The sequence below is a fragment of the Diabrotica undecimpunctata genome, chromosome 6 (assembly GCF_040954645.1).
Source record: "Diabrotica undecimpunctata isolate CICGRU chromosome 6, icDiaUnde3, whole genome shotgun sequence".
Lineage (NCBI taxonomy): Eukaryota > Metazoa > Arthropoda > Insecta > Coleoptera > Chrysomelidae > Diabrotica > Diabrotica undecimpunctata.
Genome location: NC_092808.1, coordinates 52,039,325 through 52,058,858, shown reverse-complemented (window position 1 = coordinate 52,058,858; position 19,534 = coordinate 52,039,325).

Sequence of the window (19,534 nt, the reverse complement as noted above, 5' to 3'; positions counted from 1 at the left end):
ATTGAAAAAAGGCTTTCCTCTGTTCTTTACATTTTGTCTTCACTTCCTCTCTAAACCATGGTGTTTTCTTTTTTGATATGTTAGTGTTGGTTACTTTCCTCTCTCCAAGTGATTCTGTTGCTGCGTTAGTTATGTTATTTTTGAGTTTTTTTCTAGCTTTTTTTGATGTTATCGTTTTCTAATACCTTATTTCCAGCAATCTACCCTAATATTCTTTTTCTGCGTAAGTATTCCGTGGATTCGATAAGGAAAAAGATAAGGATAAGACGGCGTCGTCACGAGTAGCAAAAAAAAGTAGCAGTTCTTCACATCGATTTACTACTTTCAATCAATTTGTTTCTAGTCATATATTTATTCTAAAGAGGTTTAAATTAAAAACTGCATTAAAAGAACTAAGAAAATATAGACATTAAATAAGTCGTAAAACATTAAAAGAATGTTTATCACTAAAAGAAAAACTAAAAATTAATTGTAATAATGTAATAAAGAACTGGTCAATACTCGTTTATATAAGACCATATAAGAGTCAAACTATCTGAGATTTTACAAATCATAAGACATATATTCAAATAAATTATTATGTGATAGAATATTGCTATCGATATCAATCTTCTTCTTCTTATAGTGCACCTATACTGCGTTGGCGAATTATCTTAAGGCCAGACGTCTGTCTTTTGCGGCATTCGATATCAATACGTATTATTAAATATTAAAACGATGCAGAAAACAAAAACCATACTGGACTACCAATCAACAAAATATAAATAGAAGCTGAAATAAAATACCAAGAAGTGTAAATGTATGTATGTATGTGCCGAGTTCTTAAAGATTATGCACAAAAACGCGATAAAATGGCTTTTCTCGATATTTAATCAGATATGTACACCAAAACTAAAAAATTCCACAATAATGGCTGAAGTATACCTTCGTAATGATAGTTTAAAATTCAAATACAAAGAAGTGCATGCGAAGACTACAGATTAATAGGCCTTACGAACCATCTTTTAAAAACGTTTATAATATACCGAAGAATATATAAAACATTTGAGGCATATATGCCCAGCACACAATTCGGCTTTAGAGACGCATTGGGCGGCCATGAGGCTCTGTTCGTAATCAAAGGTAACGAGCATACTGGAATGAATTGAATTAGACACTAAAGATCTACGAATAGTAAACAATATATATTATAAACAATTTGCAACAATTAGGTTGAAAGATCAACCTAATTGGCAGAAGCAATAGCAATAAAGAGAGGAGCTTGGCAGGTAATGTTTCTAATACTCTATAACGATAACGTATATTCAGAACGTATAATGAACCTGATCCTAGCAGATGTAGACGTGGGACGACTGTTAAATGGCGAACAACTGAACAACATACGTTAAGCAGACGATAACGTCAGCTTAGCAGATAGCCTACAAGGACTGCAGACACTTGTTACAAGAATAGCAGAAAGTAATGGAAGATTTGGTTTATATTTTACTTATTTGGTCACCAATTTCTGCTATCTGTATATAAACTTGAACACTTGAAGATGATAAGATAAAGGCAAGATCAGCATTTATCAAAATGAAAAAGATTTTCACTGGTAATGATATAGAACCCCTCATTAAGGTCCTCTAGGTGAGCTCTTACATTTCCTTTTTCTTTACGAAGTAGAATTATGGACATGGTACTGTCACCTCGGGGGAACAATTAAGGGTCTAACCACCTTCTGATATCCCCGGGTGCTCTGTAGAGGACTTCGAATATACTGTCGAGAGCTCCTCTACTTAAGTCCATTTTCGGGTTATGGACTTGGAAAATATTTATCTTCGGTGTCTTGCCTTGAAAAAGGCAAGATATTTCTTACATGACAATTTCTTCGTCGAAATAAAAACACCAAGTTAAGTTGAAACAATTCTCAGCTAAAGTATGGAAAATAAATGCAGAAAGCAGAGCCCCGAGAGCACTAAGCTCTCGGAGAGCCCGTGAGGAACTGACCTGGCGGACCTGAAAATCGCCAATATTTATATGCGCTGTTCGAGCGATAAATAGGGATTTCCAGGTCAAGAGCCAATGGGAAAATTCGAGGCGGGGCGATGCGCATCGAAATGCGCACTAGTCCACAGACTATCGCATTCGATGACAGTACGAGGCATCTATGAAGCGCCTTAAAGCGTTTGAAATATGGTGCTAGAGACGCATACTGAAAATATCTTGGATGAAAAGAGTGACTAATAATAATAAGGTCTTACAAAAGGGTAAGAATAGACCGCAAAATAAGCATAGTTATAAAACGGAAACATATGGGTCACGTAATGCGTTACAAACATAGATATAGCTTACTGCAAATCATTATTTAGGCCAATGGCGTAGGATATCATGGATGCATAATTTCCGAGTTTGGTTCAACTTAATAACTAACAGAACTTTCTAGAGCAACAGTCAATAAAGTTAGAAGAGCCATGCTGGTAGCCAATATCTATAACGGGTAGGCACTACAAGAAGAAGAAACGATAAAAAATATCATCATCATTATCATCATGCAACCTCTTCTGTCCACTGCTGGACATAGGTCTCTCTCATTTTTCGCCACTCTTCACGGTTCTGTGCTTCTTGTTGCCATATAATAATAATAATATATTATAATAATATTATTATATAATAATAAAAAATATAGACAGTCAAAAATATCAATAACGTATGTTGTAATTAGTTAATTAATCAATGTTGTTCAGCTAGATTGTTACTCTTCTCCAGAAATCCCTGGCCTTGCAACTTACTTTATAGCATGCATTTTACCAATTTAAGCATATTTTATTTTTTATGATGCATCTGAACAAAAACAAATAAATTCTGTAAACAATAAGGAGTACGGTAAGGAGACACCGTCTCTTCAAAGGTATTCGCTACGCGTTGAGAATATTCTTGTAAGAAGTCAAATCCGAATCGGTATGGTATCATTATAAATGTAGAGAAGCTAAGTCATTTCAGATTCGCAGACGACATTGTTTTTACAGTTAATCGTATGGATGATGCAATAATTATGATTGAAAAATTATATCAGGCTTTCTTGGAAGTCTGACTAAAGAGTAAAATGGGCAAGACTCATAATACAATCACTAATCTGGTGCTGTCGTAATATTCCAGTTGATGGAAGGGATATTAAGCAGACTGCATCTTATAAGTACTTAGGTCATGAAATTCGGTTGGGCAGAAACAACTAGAACTGTGAGCTCCCACGTCGCACAGGATTAGCTTGGCCAGTGTTTGGTAAATTAAATAATTTAATGTAAATCGAACCTACCCATATACCTCAAAAAGAAAGTCTTTGGCCAGTATATGTTAACTGCTCTCATTTATGGAGCGGAAACATTAACATTCACGAAAAAGGTACTAAAAGATTACGTGACTCAGAGGGCTATGGATCGTCAGATGTTGGGTGTCTCTCTAAGAGACGGAATACCAAACGAAGAATTACGTTGTAAAACAAAAACAGCAGACATCATCGAACAAATCACGTCGCTAAAATGAGTTGACAATTGGAAAATACGTCGTCATATTATCAGACAACCGATGGACAAAACATATTGTCGAGTGGAGACCAAGATAATAAGACGTTCTTTATCAACGTCTGTTTTGCCTTGCAATTTTTAGAAGGCTCAGATTAAGGCAGAAATCTGAATTGTGTTTCGAAACTATTTTACGGATTTATTATCAGATGTCGCTATTGCGTTCATATCGAAGCCATTTTAGTGTTGCTTCTTAAAGACAAAAAAGATTTATTTTTCACGTTGAGAAAGCCTATGAATAGCTGTTCTGATGAGCCCTATTAGGGCGAAATACGTATAAACAGATACATAGACACTTTGTACGTGAAATCAAATCTTGACTGTCTTTTTCATTTTATTCGGACTACTCTGTATGAGTACAAGAAACCAATTCGCTAAGGATTTCTGCTTAGTTGAGGAGACATGTCGTGGAATGCAAATTTTAGATTCCCCATGTCTCTATTAACATCTTTATCAACGTCTGTTTTGCCTTGCAATTTTTAGAAGGCTCAGATTAAGGCAGAAATCTAAATTGTGTTTCGAAACTATTTTACGGATTTATTATCAGATGTCGCTATTGCGTCCATATCGAAGCCATTTTAGTGTTGCTTCTTAAAGACAGAACAGATATATTTTTCACTTTAAGAAAGCCCCAGCTGATTCTCCAAGGGAAAGTAAATGGTAAGAGAGGACCGGGAAGAAGACGCATTTCCTGGCTTCAAAATTTACGAAAGTGGTATAACACGACTACCACTGAACTGTTCCGCGCTGCAATATATAAAGTAAAGATAGCCGTGATGATCGCCAACATCCGGAACGGATAGGCACTTTAAGAAGAAGAAGAAAGCCTATGAATAGCTGTTCTGATGAGCCCTATTAGGGCGAAATACGTATAAACAGATACATAGACACTTTGTACGTGAAATCAAATCTTGACTGTCTTTTTCATCATACAATTGAAAATATTTCTTAGAATTTTCTTTGCATCATGAATACATTTTTGTCTCTTCATGTACAGAGTAATTAGATAATTTATTTTCCGATTTTTCACTATCTATATTATTTGTGACATTTAGTTTTCATTAGATTTGATTAATACTGTATACAATTTTTTTTATTTTAAATATCAGTTCAACTGTGTCATTATTAATATTCCTCTAGTCAACTTAGGTAACTATGAAGATATCGTCTCAGGAAGCAGCTGCCGTTTGGCTTACAGTGATCTTCAGCAACCAAAAGCATGTTACTATATTTTTGTATTTTTAAAGAAACCAACAGTTATTGAAATGAATAATTTAATACGCTGAACTTACAACCGCCGCACCACTGGCCTACTGCAGTATAAACGGAGTTCTCCGTTCTCATTTGTTTGATAGGGAAATAGCTTTATCTCTCACACCATCTTTCTCTACCTCGATTTAGATATGTAATAAGTTGTATACATAGCTTTTGTAGAATATTTAAACAAATATGACAGCAGCACATTTGAAGAAAATACAAAATATTTCTAAATAATGAAATACTTCCAAAATATGTACAGTAAATACAGAAAATAATTTAAACAATAAAACACAATAACAATATATAGCATTTTTCATATGAAAATGCTTGCACGTCATTCAAGATTTATGACGTCAGAACCCAACAACGTTGCCAAAATATCAGAATAGTTAATGAGTGAGGAATTTTTAAAATGTCAACAATTTGCCAACTATTATATTAACAGTTAATACACTTAGTTTTAAGACTACTGCAACACACTAAAATCCATTAGAAAACATTCTAATACAAAATTATATATTCTAAATTTTAAACTTACCTCTTTTAGGGCTTTAATAGTAAAAACGTCCCGTCATTATTTCTTGTTCAAAATTATCTATCTTATATCAAAGCTTATCAGCTTTCTACAGACTATTTATCTGTTTTGGAATAGCACAATCACAATACACAACAATAATTAGTTTTTAAAACTATTAATCTAAATTTAGTATGTATTTTTAAATACAATTTATTAATATATATTATATTATGATCAAATTGTGCAAGAAATCAAAACATAAACAAAATTCTTAATCTAAAAAAGCGGCAACACTTTATACACTTTTGCCGCACGCTGAACTGTCAATACAATTTGAAATATTTCTGTATCAGTTGCGTACATTTGTCTAATCTATTTAATTAAAATTAATATTTTGTTTAAGATTAGACTTAAAGACTTATTTCATAAAATTTATATTATTAATAATATCAAATGTTTTTGGTTATTTATTCAATATAATTCTAAAATTTCCAATATAGTGATGATTTTATTTTTCTGACTATTACACCATGTTGACGCCTATGAAAGATTGAGCAGTTCCGTATGGGCTTCGTATTATTAGCTGTATTAGGAAAATGTTTGAACTCTAAGGTTGACGTTCTGGAAATTTTAAATATAAGTGACGTCACTTTATATAAATTGTGACGTGCAAGCATTTTTATATGAAAAATGCTATATTAGATTACATTTTCAATAAACATCATATGTACAGCTGGTTCCTAGAAAAACTGATACGACTCTTAAAGCGTATTTTGTAGGAAATTGAGCAGTGTATTTTGAAGGATAAATACTTATTATTTACATATTGTCACTGTTATTGCCAGATCTTAAAATTTGTCAGATAACATTTTCTGTTTATCCTCAAAAAATGGCTCCACATGCTAGCAAAAAGAACTAAAAACAAGAATTCTAACGAAATTAGAAGATGGTTGGTCACTATCTACCGTAGCGAACCATTTTAACGTAAGAAGAACACAGTTTTTAATATTATTAAAAGATGAAGAGAACAAGAAACTCTCGAACTCTCTTCCGGTAAGAAAGACAATAACTTGGCGCAGAATTAAAGCATCGCGTCTAGGTACCGAACTACCGAAAGCGATCAAGACTTATATTTGCTTTAAATCATCAGCTAAAAAACCAAAAATTTCGAGACGATAATATTTACAGATTAGAAATTTTTTCAATCTTCTAAAAAGGGCAAAATCGGGGTGTATAGACCAGATAATAATAAATTTAATCCTCGATATGTTGATAGATATCGAACAGCTGGTCATTTTAGCGCCAATGCATGGGGATGGATTTGATCTAGAGGAATGGGAATGGCTTATTAATGACACGTTTGATGGGCAGACTTATCTGAATCTTCTAGAAAACGTCATGTTTCTAATTGTAGGACAGATCCAGAAAATAATTTTATTCTCCAACAAGATAATTGTCCTGTTCACACTGCAAATATAATAAACCAGTGACTCCAGAATAACAATATCGAAACATTACCATGGCCCAGCTACAGTCCAGATTTAAACTCAATCGAGAATGTGTAGGGAGTTATTATAAAACGGTTGTATCGATGTAATTTTATACCTCAAAATGCTAAAGAGCTGTGGCACTGTATACAACAGGTTTGGGAAGAGCTCTCTGAAGAAGACAATTTCATAGTTCCGTTCACGCAGATGGACCGAAGACTACAAACTGTTATCAATGCTGATAGAGATATTACAAAATATAATTTTAATTTTTACATACCCAAATTTAATATAGTTTTGGTATTCCAGACCATCGCTTTCTTTCGGGAGTTTCTTATTCCCTCTATATTTTATTATTAAAAAAACTGTGGTTCTGTTTTAACTGTGTGTGTTTAACTGTTTATGTTAAAATATTTTGCTGCCTCTGATAGTGCTCAGTTATCTTTTAATTTGGTTACAATTCTTGCTTTAATATATTGTTAAGTTTAGTCGTTTGTTTTATTGCTTACTAATAGTAAAAATAATGTACCGTTTTTAAATAAAACGAGCGGTTCTAATTTATGTAAATATATTTATTTATAAGTGTACAGCACAATAATATCTTATCAACTAACTCTTACTTATAAAAACCCTACTTATATATACAAGTTATTATGTACTATAATAATCTGGAATAGTCCACCTCTATTCCGCTTGTTTGACAGCTCGATCTCTTCCCGGTCAATATATCCGGAACCTTCAAGAAGTTCCATCATCGTTCTCGAGATGCAACCGTTATAAGGGCTACATCGAATGCATGTTCGTAACAATATTAACAACAACCCTATTATATGCAAAAATAATAATTTATATACTCTGTATAAAATGCAGGAATTCCAAACAATATCAAAATTTAGACCTTAATAATTATTACAATTTATGAATTAACATAAATATGTAATTAATTGTTTGTTATTAGTTTATTTTATTATTTGTCTGTCATAATAAACATAATATAATATCAGGCCAATCAAATACACTGCTCAAAATGATCAAATTTTACTAAGAGTCATATCTGTTTTTTTAGGAACTAGCTGTACCGTTCGCGTCATAAAAAACTGGTACAACTCTTATAACCAAAAACCGTGTTTTTTAAGTTGTGTACGTTGGTCTTGTCACATGTATCATTCTAATTTCTAGGGCACTGTTGCCAGCTCAACGAAAATATTATATGAAACCAGCTAAAAGCAGGGCTGTACGACAGACCGCCAGTTTTGAGTATACTAAAAACTAAAACATTATCGAACATTCTCTATCAGTCAGTCACATTTATTTAAACATGCATCCTAAAAAATTCTCCTATTACTATTGTAATTTTCTATAATCTCAATTAAGTACCCACACATTGATTTGTGTTTTATTATAATTTATGAAAATATTTCAATTCAAAAATAATGATAGATAATCAATCTAGACATAACTTTAAATTATTATCATAAAACATTACAGTGAGATATTGGATCATAACTGTCACGTTTTGAAAAGCGTTTTTTCGTCCCGGATATTTTATAGTTTATAATACGTAGAATAAAGTATAATTTTAGTTTTTCACATTTATTGTTCTTGTAATAAATAATAATTTAATTTTGGTGGTTTGCCTGTTACTAAACTTATTGACACAAAATACAATTCGTGTTCGGTAGGTAATTGAAGTATAAAATTACAGTATGTGCATTCCAATGTTCCCTGTGCCAATACCCTAGGTTTAAAGATCCTTCAACATTTTGGATATTAGCTCAACCCTATCTCTGGTTACTAAATTTATTAGATACGGTTTTTTGTTGTTAATGATAAAAATGATACCTATCTAAAAACTTTATACATTCTTGAACATTATTTTTATTCTATTTAGATTTTGTGCAATTCCGTTATCTGTGATGGCAACAACGAATTGATTCACGGACCATTGTGTCCAATCTGAACACAGGTTTACATTGGGAAAAAAAGTGTACCACTTTTATATGACGGGAAGTGTACGTGTGAAAAAGATTATTCTTAACATAAAAAATAAGAAATCATCATAATCTATATTTATAGAAGTATTTATCTTTATGCTATAATGAAACAAATTTACGAATAAGCATAAGATTGATACAAAACTAACCAATTAGAATAAACAATAATCAATATTTGCTTACGTACCTCTATCTATTGATTATAACATAACACAACACAAGTCAACTCAACGCAAGATACCATTGCATACCGTAACATCCGTAACATATAAAAATACATAACATACATAATATATACAAAGCATATTATGTCCTTTAGTTTGACAAACACTGGAGATTATAATAAACATTTTTTTTTCAGTTTAAAATCCTCCGCCTTTATTACCTCGTATATACGTTATACTAATCTCAGAATTGTGCCGAATATTAATACTCTATAGCCGTACAAATGACTTGTCACAGACCACTCGGACAAACCCTGGTCATTAGCCTAGATTACACCTAAAAGGTCTCAGTCGTGGTCCTTCATTCAAATTGAGCATGATTTATTGAGGGTTCCTTATGGCAAATGTAACTATAATTAATATCCATCAACGCTTTAAAAGCCAGAATTAATCAGGAACTTGGTGTATATTTGCATGGGTCTTTAAAGAAAAGGAATGTTACATTTTTTATAGGTGTAATACAAATATTTAAGGGCATCAATTCTTGGTCGTAAATTCATTTACAAAAGTTTGACTTCCCAAGAACTCAAGTTTGCTTCAAAATATGTATATTGTATAAGTTTAATTTACAACTCTTCTCTGCTTTTTCCGGTTTCATACGTTTTTCTTTATCTCTCTAAATTATTGATTAGTTTCAGGTTTTAGCTGTTACTAAAACAAATTTTGACTTTTTTGTCCCTTATTAATTTTCTTTTATAAATATTTATTTCTTTTATAAATATTTTTGTACGCAAGTAGAATACATACTTTCAGATGTATCGCGAAATAATAATTTTCGTTTTATGGCTTTTTTTAATATTCTCTTTTCCCTGAAGTATACAGGATGATACACGTCCCATTAGTCCCATTTTTTCTGAAGTGTCGAGGGGGAGAGTTTTAAACAGAACAGATCTCATGTAAGAACTAGTTTTTTACGTTATATAAACTGCTTAACACAGTTCTAATCCTTAATAACTTATCCTAATGGCTAATAGGAAATGCCTTATGTGTATATAAAATAACAGTACAAGTGTGTATATATATTTAGATATATAAGATATATCTAAATAAATACCAGCCGATCTACTGAAAACTTGACACAATATTTTATGGCATTACTCTTCCACCTGGTTCACCTAAATTTCTATCACCATCTGTAATACGCTCCTTTTATTCGCAGTTTTTTTATTTATTCTCTTTAAGTCGTCATTTCATCGAGCTGGTGGTCGTCTGACACTGTTTGTTGTCACATGGTCTCCATTCAAATAACTTCTTAATTATCGACCGTGTTAATGGCTGCCTCCATTTTATTTGCACTATTCTTTTAATGATGTTAGTTACCTTATTATCTTTTCCTTAGTGCTTATATCGACGTTTTTAATTAAGTCCCATAGAGTTATTTCCAGCATAGATCATTTTATTATTTTCTGTGTCACTCCCAGTTTAGTAGCTAAAACTTTTGTTAGGATGAGTGTTTGTGCTACCTACGTTATAACTGATAGAATACACTGATTATGTAGACATATGCATACTTCTTCTTCGTCTTTTTATGCAGACATGACTTTGTTTTTCAATGTGCCTCCAGTAAGTTGTCGTTCCATCGTTTTCGTGGTCATCCTACTGATCGTCTTCCTATTGGGAACCCAATATACAGGATGTTATAAAAAGATTGGTCATAACTTATAGAAATGAACATCATGTGATGTTTTAAAAATTAGACAATAATACCAAATTTTTTAATATTGCTTCAAAACGGTTTAAAACCGTCTCCAAATATGCCCTCATCTACCAGCACCCCAATACTATATGAGATTTAAAGAAGGACGTCAATCAAAAAACTAAGCAACAAACAGGAACACACACGACTTTTATTTTTTTCTTTATAACGTTTTTCCACGAAGGTATAGGTATAAGCATTGCCATACGCAAAAAAACTTATTTCTTTCTTCTTCAAAATGACGTAGGATTTCAAATATCCGAGATACCATTTTTTAAAATTCTCCACGCACATTAGTTTTTGGCAATTTTCCTTAGTTTTTCGCAAACATTTGTCTATAACCTTTTTCTACGCAGTTTTAAGTATATGCAGTGGTACATGTAATTAAAACAAAGATCAATTACCTTTAATATACACTTCAGATCTCCCAATCACGACCAATACAACAATCGCTACATATGCCGATGATACAGTTATCATGGCTTTAAATTCTACAGCAACTTAAGAATCCCAGTTATTGCAAAATCCCCTGCTGGAACTAGAGAGCTGGCTTAAACTGTGTCAAGACCAATACAACAATGGCTACATATGCTGATGATACAGTTATCATGGCTTTAAATTCTACAGCAACTTAAGCATCCCAGTTATTGCAAAATCCCCTGCTGGAACTAGAGAGCTGGCTTAAACTATGTCAAGTCTAAATCAACAGTTTGAAATCAACGCAAATACCGTTCACTTAAAAAAAAGGTGATGCGAGACCAGTCTCTATAAACAACACTTCACTACCAGTTAATACCGTCGTTAAATACTTAGTAATTCATTTGGATAGCAAACTTATTTGGGGTATTCACATCTGGAAAAAACACCTTCAACTCAGCTCAATCTACAGAAAAATGTATTGGTACACGACTTGAAAATCAAAAGTAGCACAAATCTAGGGTACAGCAAGTAAAACCAACATATAAAAACTTTAACGATTCCAATCGAAAGTACTGCGCCAGATCTGCAATGACCCTTGGTATATTAGGGTGTGTTTGTGTTACTAAAGTAATAAATGCTCTTAATATTGTTACGACCATGCTCTCGGCATGGCCCAGGTAACGGTTGCATTGCATCTCTAATACCCTTCCAGAATCTTCGCTGTGTATCGAGTGCGAGAGAGAATAACCGGTCACGTAGGCGAATTAGAGGTGGGACTACGCCAGAATATTCTCGAACATAATACTTTTGGTATATATAGGTAATAATATTAGAATTAAGTTAGTTATTAAGATACTACCGAACTGTAAAGTTATAAATAAATATATGTATATAAATTCGAGCCGCTCGTTTTATTTAATCACGCTACAGTGGTGTCACGGTGTGAGGATAATTGATTTATTTAAAAATAAATTCAGCAGTGGTTTTTGAAAAAGACTTTTAAACATTTTAAAAAGTACGCGTGCCTGACCAAAGATGCTGTTGGTAGAACTGGCAGTAAAACAGTTGCGTGAGCAGCTAGAAGAACGCGATGAAGACTGCAGTGGGTCCAAGAAGATACTCCAAGAACGACTGAAGACTGTGCTTAACAAGAATGGAGAAGACCCAGAGACATTCCAGTTTCAATCAACAGAAGAAGCATTTTTAACGAAAATAATTGATGGAAAATTTGAGAATGTCTCGAAAAAAATTGAAGAATCTTCTAAAAGAGATGATAATAAATTAGAGAATGTTCCCAAAAGATTCGATGAAACATTCGAAAATGTATTTAGAAGATTCGACGAGACTTCACAAATAATTAAAGAAATATGTATTCAAAACAATGAGAAATTTGAAGAAGTCTCGAGGAAATTCGATAAGATACAGAAAAATGTAAACGACAAGATAGGAGACGTAGAAGAGAAGATCAAACAATTAGAGACCATGATAACTAACACGAAAGTGCTACCACCAGTTAATACAGTAGCCTTAGATCCGGTAGTGAAAGAAGAATCACCGAGAGACGAAATGACACATCATATGAGATTCAAATTGCCACCATTTGATGGAAAGTCCTCTTGGTCCATATACCTTAGACAATTTGAAGCTATTGCGACAGCCAATCATTGGACAGAACAAGAAAAAGCTGTTTCCTTGACTGCTGCTTTACGAGGTGATGCTGCGGATATCCTAAGATCAATTCCTAAGGGTCAAGAAAAATGTTACCAGACCTTGTTCACTCGATTAGATAAACGTTACGGAGATGCCCATCTGCAACCAGTCTACAAAGTACAAATAAGAAGTAGAATCCAACGAGCAAGTGAGAGTTTGCAAGAATTTGAAGCAAATATTGCTCGTATAGCGCTGTTGGCCTATCCAGAGGCACCAGACAACATTTTGGAAGAAATTGCTGTAGATGCCTTCGTCAATGGGTTAAGGGACAGTGAACTGCAGAAAGCTTTACGACTAGCAAGACCGAAAGTTTTAGATGAAGCGCTCGCTATTGCCTTGGAACATGAAACAGCTAGTCAAGTTTCACGGAGCTATCGAGTACGAACCTCTGAAGAGAGCGACGAACAAAACGAGAAACGTCTGGAGGAAATCGTACGGAAAGTAGTTCGTAACATGATGCCGAAGAGACACGAAACCAGATGTTTGAATGATGGCGACGTAGGTCACATTCGCCGTAAATTGCAAGAAAATAATACAACAGTCAGAAAGCTAGAACAAATGGAACACAGGGCTGGAAAGAGTCATTCAAATGCTGATGCTCAGTCAAGACGGGCATACACTGCAAATCGTAATCATTGTCTTGAATTAGAAGAACGACTTTGCGCCGTGAGACGAACCGCCGTCATTAATGATCAATGGCAGCCTCAACAGCTACAAGACGCTCAAGCAGATGATCCATGTATAAAAAGAGTATTGGATTGGATGCGTCGAAGTGAAAGACCTTCTTGGCAAGACATTAGTGCATGTAGTCCAGAAGTCAAGTGTTACTGGAGCCAATGGAATTGCCTAGTGCTGAAAGATGATCTTCTGTATAGAACCTTTGAGAACGATGATGGTACAGAAACTAAGCTTCAGTTGATTGTACCTAAAAGTAAAGTGTCAGAAGTTTTACGTCAGTTGCACGACGGTTCATCAGGTGGACACTTTGGTATTACGAAGACTCTGCAAAAGGTTCGAGAACGGTTCTATTGGGTGAACTGTAAAGATGATGTAAGAAGATGGTGCCGGAAATGTGAACTGTGTGCAACCAGTAATGGTCCAGTTGGTAAAAAGAGGGCACCCATGAGACAGTACAATGTTAGTAGTCCTATGGAAAGAGTAGCAATCGACATTGCAGGTCCACTTCCAGAGACAAATGATGGAAATAAATATATCCTGGTAGCCATGGATTATTTTACGAAATGGACTGAGGCTTATGCGATACCAAATCAAGAAGCTGCTACCGTTGCAGACAAACACATACACACGTTGTAAACATACACCGACAGAGACATAGTCATGGTGACAGAATATATCGAGATTTTATAACATTTACAATTACTAGGTATAGAACATAAAATGCCAGCACTTTTATCACGTGTACAAAAGCAACTTCTAACTGAAGATTCACAAATTACGAAAAATTACAAAATACAAAATACGATACAATTACAAAATACAAAAAGTCTTTGGATTGTAGAAGGAAGAAATGACCATTTACGCAGTATCTTTATATTCTTTGCTAATCCTATAAACATGAAACATACAAAAAACTAAATGATTCCTAGCGTATTGCTGGTGCGCTACTAAATTAGTATCACCCACCGATTTCCATGAAAGGTGCTACAGCTGAGATTATTAATTTCTAATGTTGCACAAGCCAGAGTTGAGAGTGACAATTTGATTAATATAAATGGTCAATGAAAAACTTTCCTGTTTTCGATTGGGATATACCTATTAGATTAAACTTGCACAGCCTTACATACAAGATAAAATAATTAAAGACGATTATAGACGAACCGGTTCGAATATTTTGTAGCTTTCGACAAGTTACAAAAAACCAAATATTCATTTCCTATATGGTTAATAAAGAGAATATGGTTAATAAGGTACCTGTTAATCTGATGCGAGCACTGTGCATGTGCATACTTGTGCTCATATAACCAGTTTATCCTGGTTTTTAGGATTTTAAAGTCATCAATCCAATGCTAAGTATCCTGGCAGGTTACTACTTAACACGATTTATGATACATGTCACCAAACTCAGCATAATCTTAACATATAGATAGTTGAAGATAAAGATATAGATCTTAACTGGTCCGACTGAGAACGTTCTTGTCTTAAATGGCAATTTGATGATTTTCTTTAATCTTAAAGAAATTTTCAATACGTAATAACGCGATATTTTAGGTATTATCGATGCAGCAAGACTTTTCGACAGTTTTCTAAAGAATATGCATCCATTTTTTTTATAACGGATTCATACTCAGCGTGCAAATATGCATTATGAAAAGTGTCTTTATTCTTTCAAAAATCAATATTTTCGTTCATTTAACTATAATTAAGAGCGCTTGACATACACCTATCAGCTGAATCCAATAACTTCCGAAGGCTGTAGCGTCAGAATAATAGGTTTTCAGACCTATGTTTACTTGACTTTTTTAATCTACACACTGATAACTATCATTGGCCGAACTTTCGTTTAAGTTGACCGGGGGCGGTTTTCCATAAGGATAATTATAGCGTAGTTTATTCAAAATAATAAAGTTGATAAGGACTATATTTATAACCGAAGTAGATTTCGAGTTGTTAGTATTTTGGACGTGTAGATTAGCTATAGTTGAAAGTAACTACACATTTTCAGATTTGAAATAACATTTTTTTAGATATATGTCTAATCTGCGGTATATATGAAACACCCTGTATATAGTACGAGATAGTTAATGGTAGAGATCAAATTGTTGTAGAATTATTTGAATTATTAAAATTATTGTTCTCTGTAGTTTTGACGATGCCCATCTAGGAAACAAATATATAATTAAAATTTATATACAAAGATAATAAGGAGAATACGACAATAAGGTCAGGAAAACCATACTACTTTAACCGCAAGGGTAGATAAAGTGACACTTTAACAGCAAGCGCAGATAAAATGTTTTAACTTTTTTTTATTTAATGAAATTTACAAATTCAAACACATTAAGGATTAAATGGTATTCTTTCTCATACATCATCCTAGATTTTTGTGCCAACAATAAACTTTCTGCTTCCAACGCTGCATTTTCTACATCTGATGGCAGGTTTTCCTTTTCTTGTGTCAATTCTGTTCCGTCCATTTTGTATTTATTCACTTTGTACACAAAACGCAACAATATTCTCCGCAAAAACCAAAACATAACATTTGTTGACAGAGTAATTCATATCCCTAGCAACGGAGCAACACAATTGCGATTTTTGTGCTAAAAATTACAATTTTCTTTGAAATTCTATTTTTCACCTGAACTTGAAGTCTTGCTATGGAAAAAAAATGTTGTATTGCACACGACGATAAAATCGCATTATCTTCTCGAGCATAATTAGCGTCTCGACTGACGTCTCGACGCTAAAAAACGCTCTCGAGAAGATAAAGTACAATTTTATCGTCTTGTACAATAAATAACTATATGATTTAATATGTACTTATAATAAATCATTTTGAAATAATTTTAAAAAATATTTTATGTACACACTCTACGCTTTTTCCTGAAATACTTGTCTGAGAATCCGATTTTATCCATTTCCTATACATATCCATACAATCTTGTTTTTGCTGTTTTAACGGTTAATAATTAACAGATTATATTGTGTTTTAATGTTAGTGTTTATATTTTTTATGTGAGCATGATAGAAAATGTGTACTACAACATATTTTTAAACATAAAATACATAAAAAATGAAAATATTTAGTCTTAGCAAATATTTTGCTGTTTAATAAACCTACAATATTTATTTACAAATATCAGTTTTTTTAAATCACAAATGTAGAATACTTCCAAATTTCATAAACAGAATCTTACTTATGGAAAAAGAGAGAAACTTTATTAAAGAAGTAGTTTCTAAATGATTGTAACTTTATTTATTATCATTTTATCCATGGTACAAAACCTATCTCTTAAAAGTGTAATACGTGTTAAACAAGTAACTCTTTAAATGCATAAAAAACAAAACTGATACGCCATGTCATTGCAGTCGTAAAAACCTTTATAAAATAACTAATTTTATTGTTCGTTGACATCGCTGTGTCTTCTACATGTCCAACACTGGGAACAAGGTAAACTATTTTTTACAGGAAGGAAGTAGTTAATTAAACTTTTTGTTACCGTTTATTTTGAATTAAATTACGTTAATTTCGGTCACAAACAATTAAACACTGTTAGAATGAAATGATTCAGGGCAGGTCTCATTGTCTAGACTAAAGGATTTTAGTATCGTCTATATTTCTTTAATTCTATAAAGGACAAAAAGTATATTGCAAATAATAAAAGTTATAGGAGTTTTTATGAAAAATAATTAACTCTAACTCGTGTATTCAGCTATCAAAAATATTTATTGATTTACAGAGCAAATATGTCAGAAGAAATTTTTTATCAGAAGAAATAAAAAAACAGTAACATTTACCGATAACATATGATATTTTTCAAGGACAAGAATAAAAGTGTGATTGGAGGATAATTAAAAATAATTGTGGCCTAAGGTATGTTTACAAAATACGGGCCACTCTCATATTATTAAGTGAAGCATGTAGCAATTTCCTTAATCAAATGCAGCAGGATCTGTGTTGAGTTTTGCCAGCACTAAAAGCAGAAGTTGCTAATAAAAAATTACCAACAACATCAATATATCAAGATCACGGGGTTTATAGTTTAAGAATTACATAGCAAACAATAAATAGTATGTATAAACACATTAGAATTTGTCCATCTAGAATTCCAACTCATTTCAAGAACGTTTACTCTAATACTAAGATCGAGGTAAAGTCAAGGCTCAAACGCTAAGAAGGGCAACAGCACAAAATCTACAAAATATAATACTAATGTGCTAAAATCTGAAGACACTAAGAACAACTACAGGAAAATTTGAAATGAAGAGCTGACAAGAATTGACGAAAATTTAAGTATAGAAGAACACTGGACCAAATGCAAGGAAGCTATCTATACAGCGGCTAAAGGCTAGTTAAAACCTAACCAGGCTAAAATAAACGAAGATTGGTTTGACGAAGAATGTAGATAAATTAACTAACAGAAAAATGAAGCATATAAGAGACTTCAGCAGCGCAGAACGAGATCAAACCTGGAAGACTATGAAAATCTTAGACCAGAAGAGAAAAGGACATTTAGAGGGAAAAATAAAGAGCAAAATGAAAACAATCTAAACGAGATTATTAACCAACACAATAGAAAAGACTCGCGAAAATTCTACCAGAAGATAAACTGCTGCAGAAAAGAATTCAAACCCAGAAAACAGCATGTAAAGACAGAGATGGTTCCATAATTAGTGACAAAAAATAGATACTAAACAGGAGGGCAAATTATTTTGACGAACTGCTTAGCGACAGTCGTGAAGAAGACCAAATAGAAATTACTTTGCTGAAATGGATAAAAACGCTTAGGAGTCGCCCCCACAGAAAAAGAAATTAGAGAAGCAATTTCAAAACTGAAAAATAAAAAAGCCCCCGGTTTGGACAATCTTCCTGCCGAACTCTTTAAAAATGGTGGTGACACCCTTTTTAAACACATGCATAAATTAGTAACCGAAATCTGGCAACAGAAGGAAACGCCCGCGGACTGAAAATTAGGTGTAATGCACCATCTTCACAAAAAGGGAGATATGATGATGTGTGATAATTATAAAGGCATCACCCTACTTAACGTGGCATATTATTGTCCAACGTAATGTACAGAATGGTAATATTAATACGAATGGCACCAACTTTAATAAATCTGTACAAGTGGTCGGATATGCAGATGACATAGACATTATTGCTATGTCCACAGAATCTCTGATCGAAGCATTTCGATTACTAAGGGCGTCTGCACTATGAATGGGATTAAAAATAAACGCACAGAAAAACAAGTATATGTATTAGATATGTACTAGATCAGGCAACCAGATAATTGATGATCTGAAACTGGAAGGTGTGGACAAATTCGTCTACCTGGGCTCGCTGCTGATCAAAGATAACAATGTCAGCGAAGAAATTAAAAGAAGAATAGTGCTTGCCAGTAAGTGCTATTATGGCTTGAGGAAACAGACGGCCCCAAAACTACCCAGAAAAATTAAAGTTACCATATATAAAACACTAATAAGGCCAGTGTTAACATACGGGTCATAAACGTGGTCACTTACGCAGAACGATCAAGAATTGCTTAAATGTTTCGAGAGAAAAATTCTAAGGAAAATATATGGAGGAGTCCAAGAACAGGGTTTGTGGCGTAGGCGCTACAAATTTAAGTTATACAGAAGTTTTGGGGAACCTGACGTTGTAAAATGTATTAAATTAGCACGCCTTCGATGGATAGTAATTAAGTGAGATAAAGATGCAACGATCAGAAAAATAAATTTTCGACCAAAGAGGATTAGTGCGAAGACGAGCCAGAAGAAGACCAAAACTTAGGTATCAAGATAACATAGAGGATGATCTAAAATCCATCGGAGTTAAAGCATGGAAAAGAGTTGCCAGAGACAGAGGCGAATGGAACATTTTTCTGAAAAAGGCTTTGGTTCATAACCAGCTGTAATGCCACTGACGATGATGATTATTGTTGTTTTGAAACTAAAGAGTAGATTCTCTATCGAAGAAAAAATGGATAT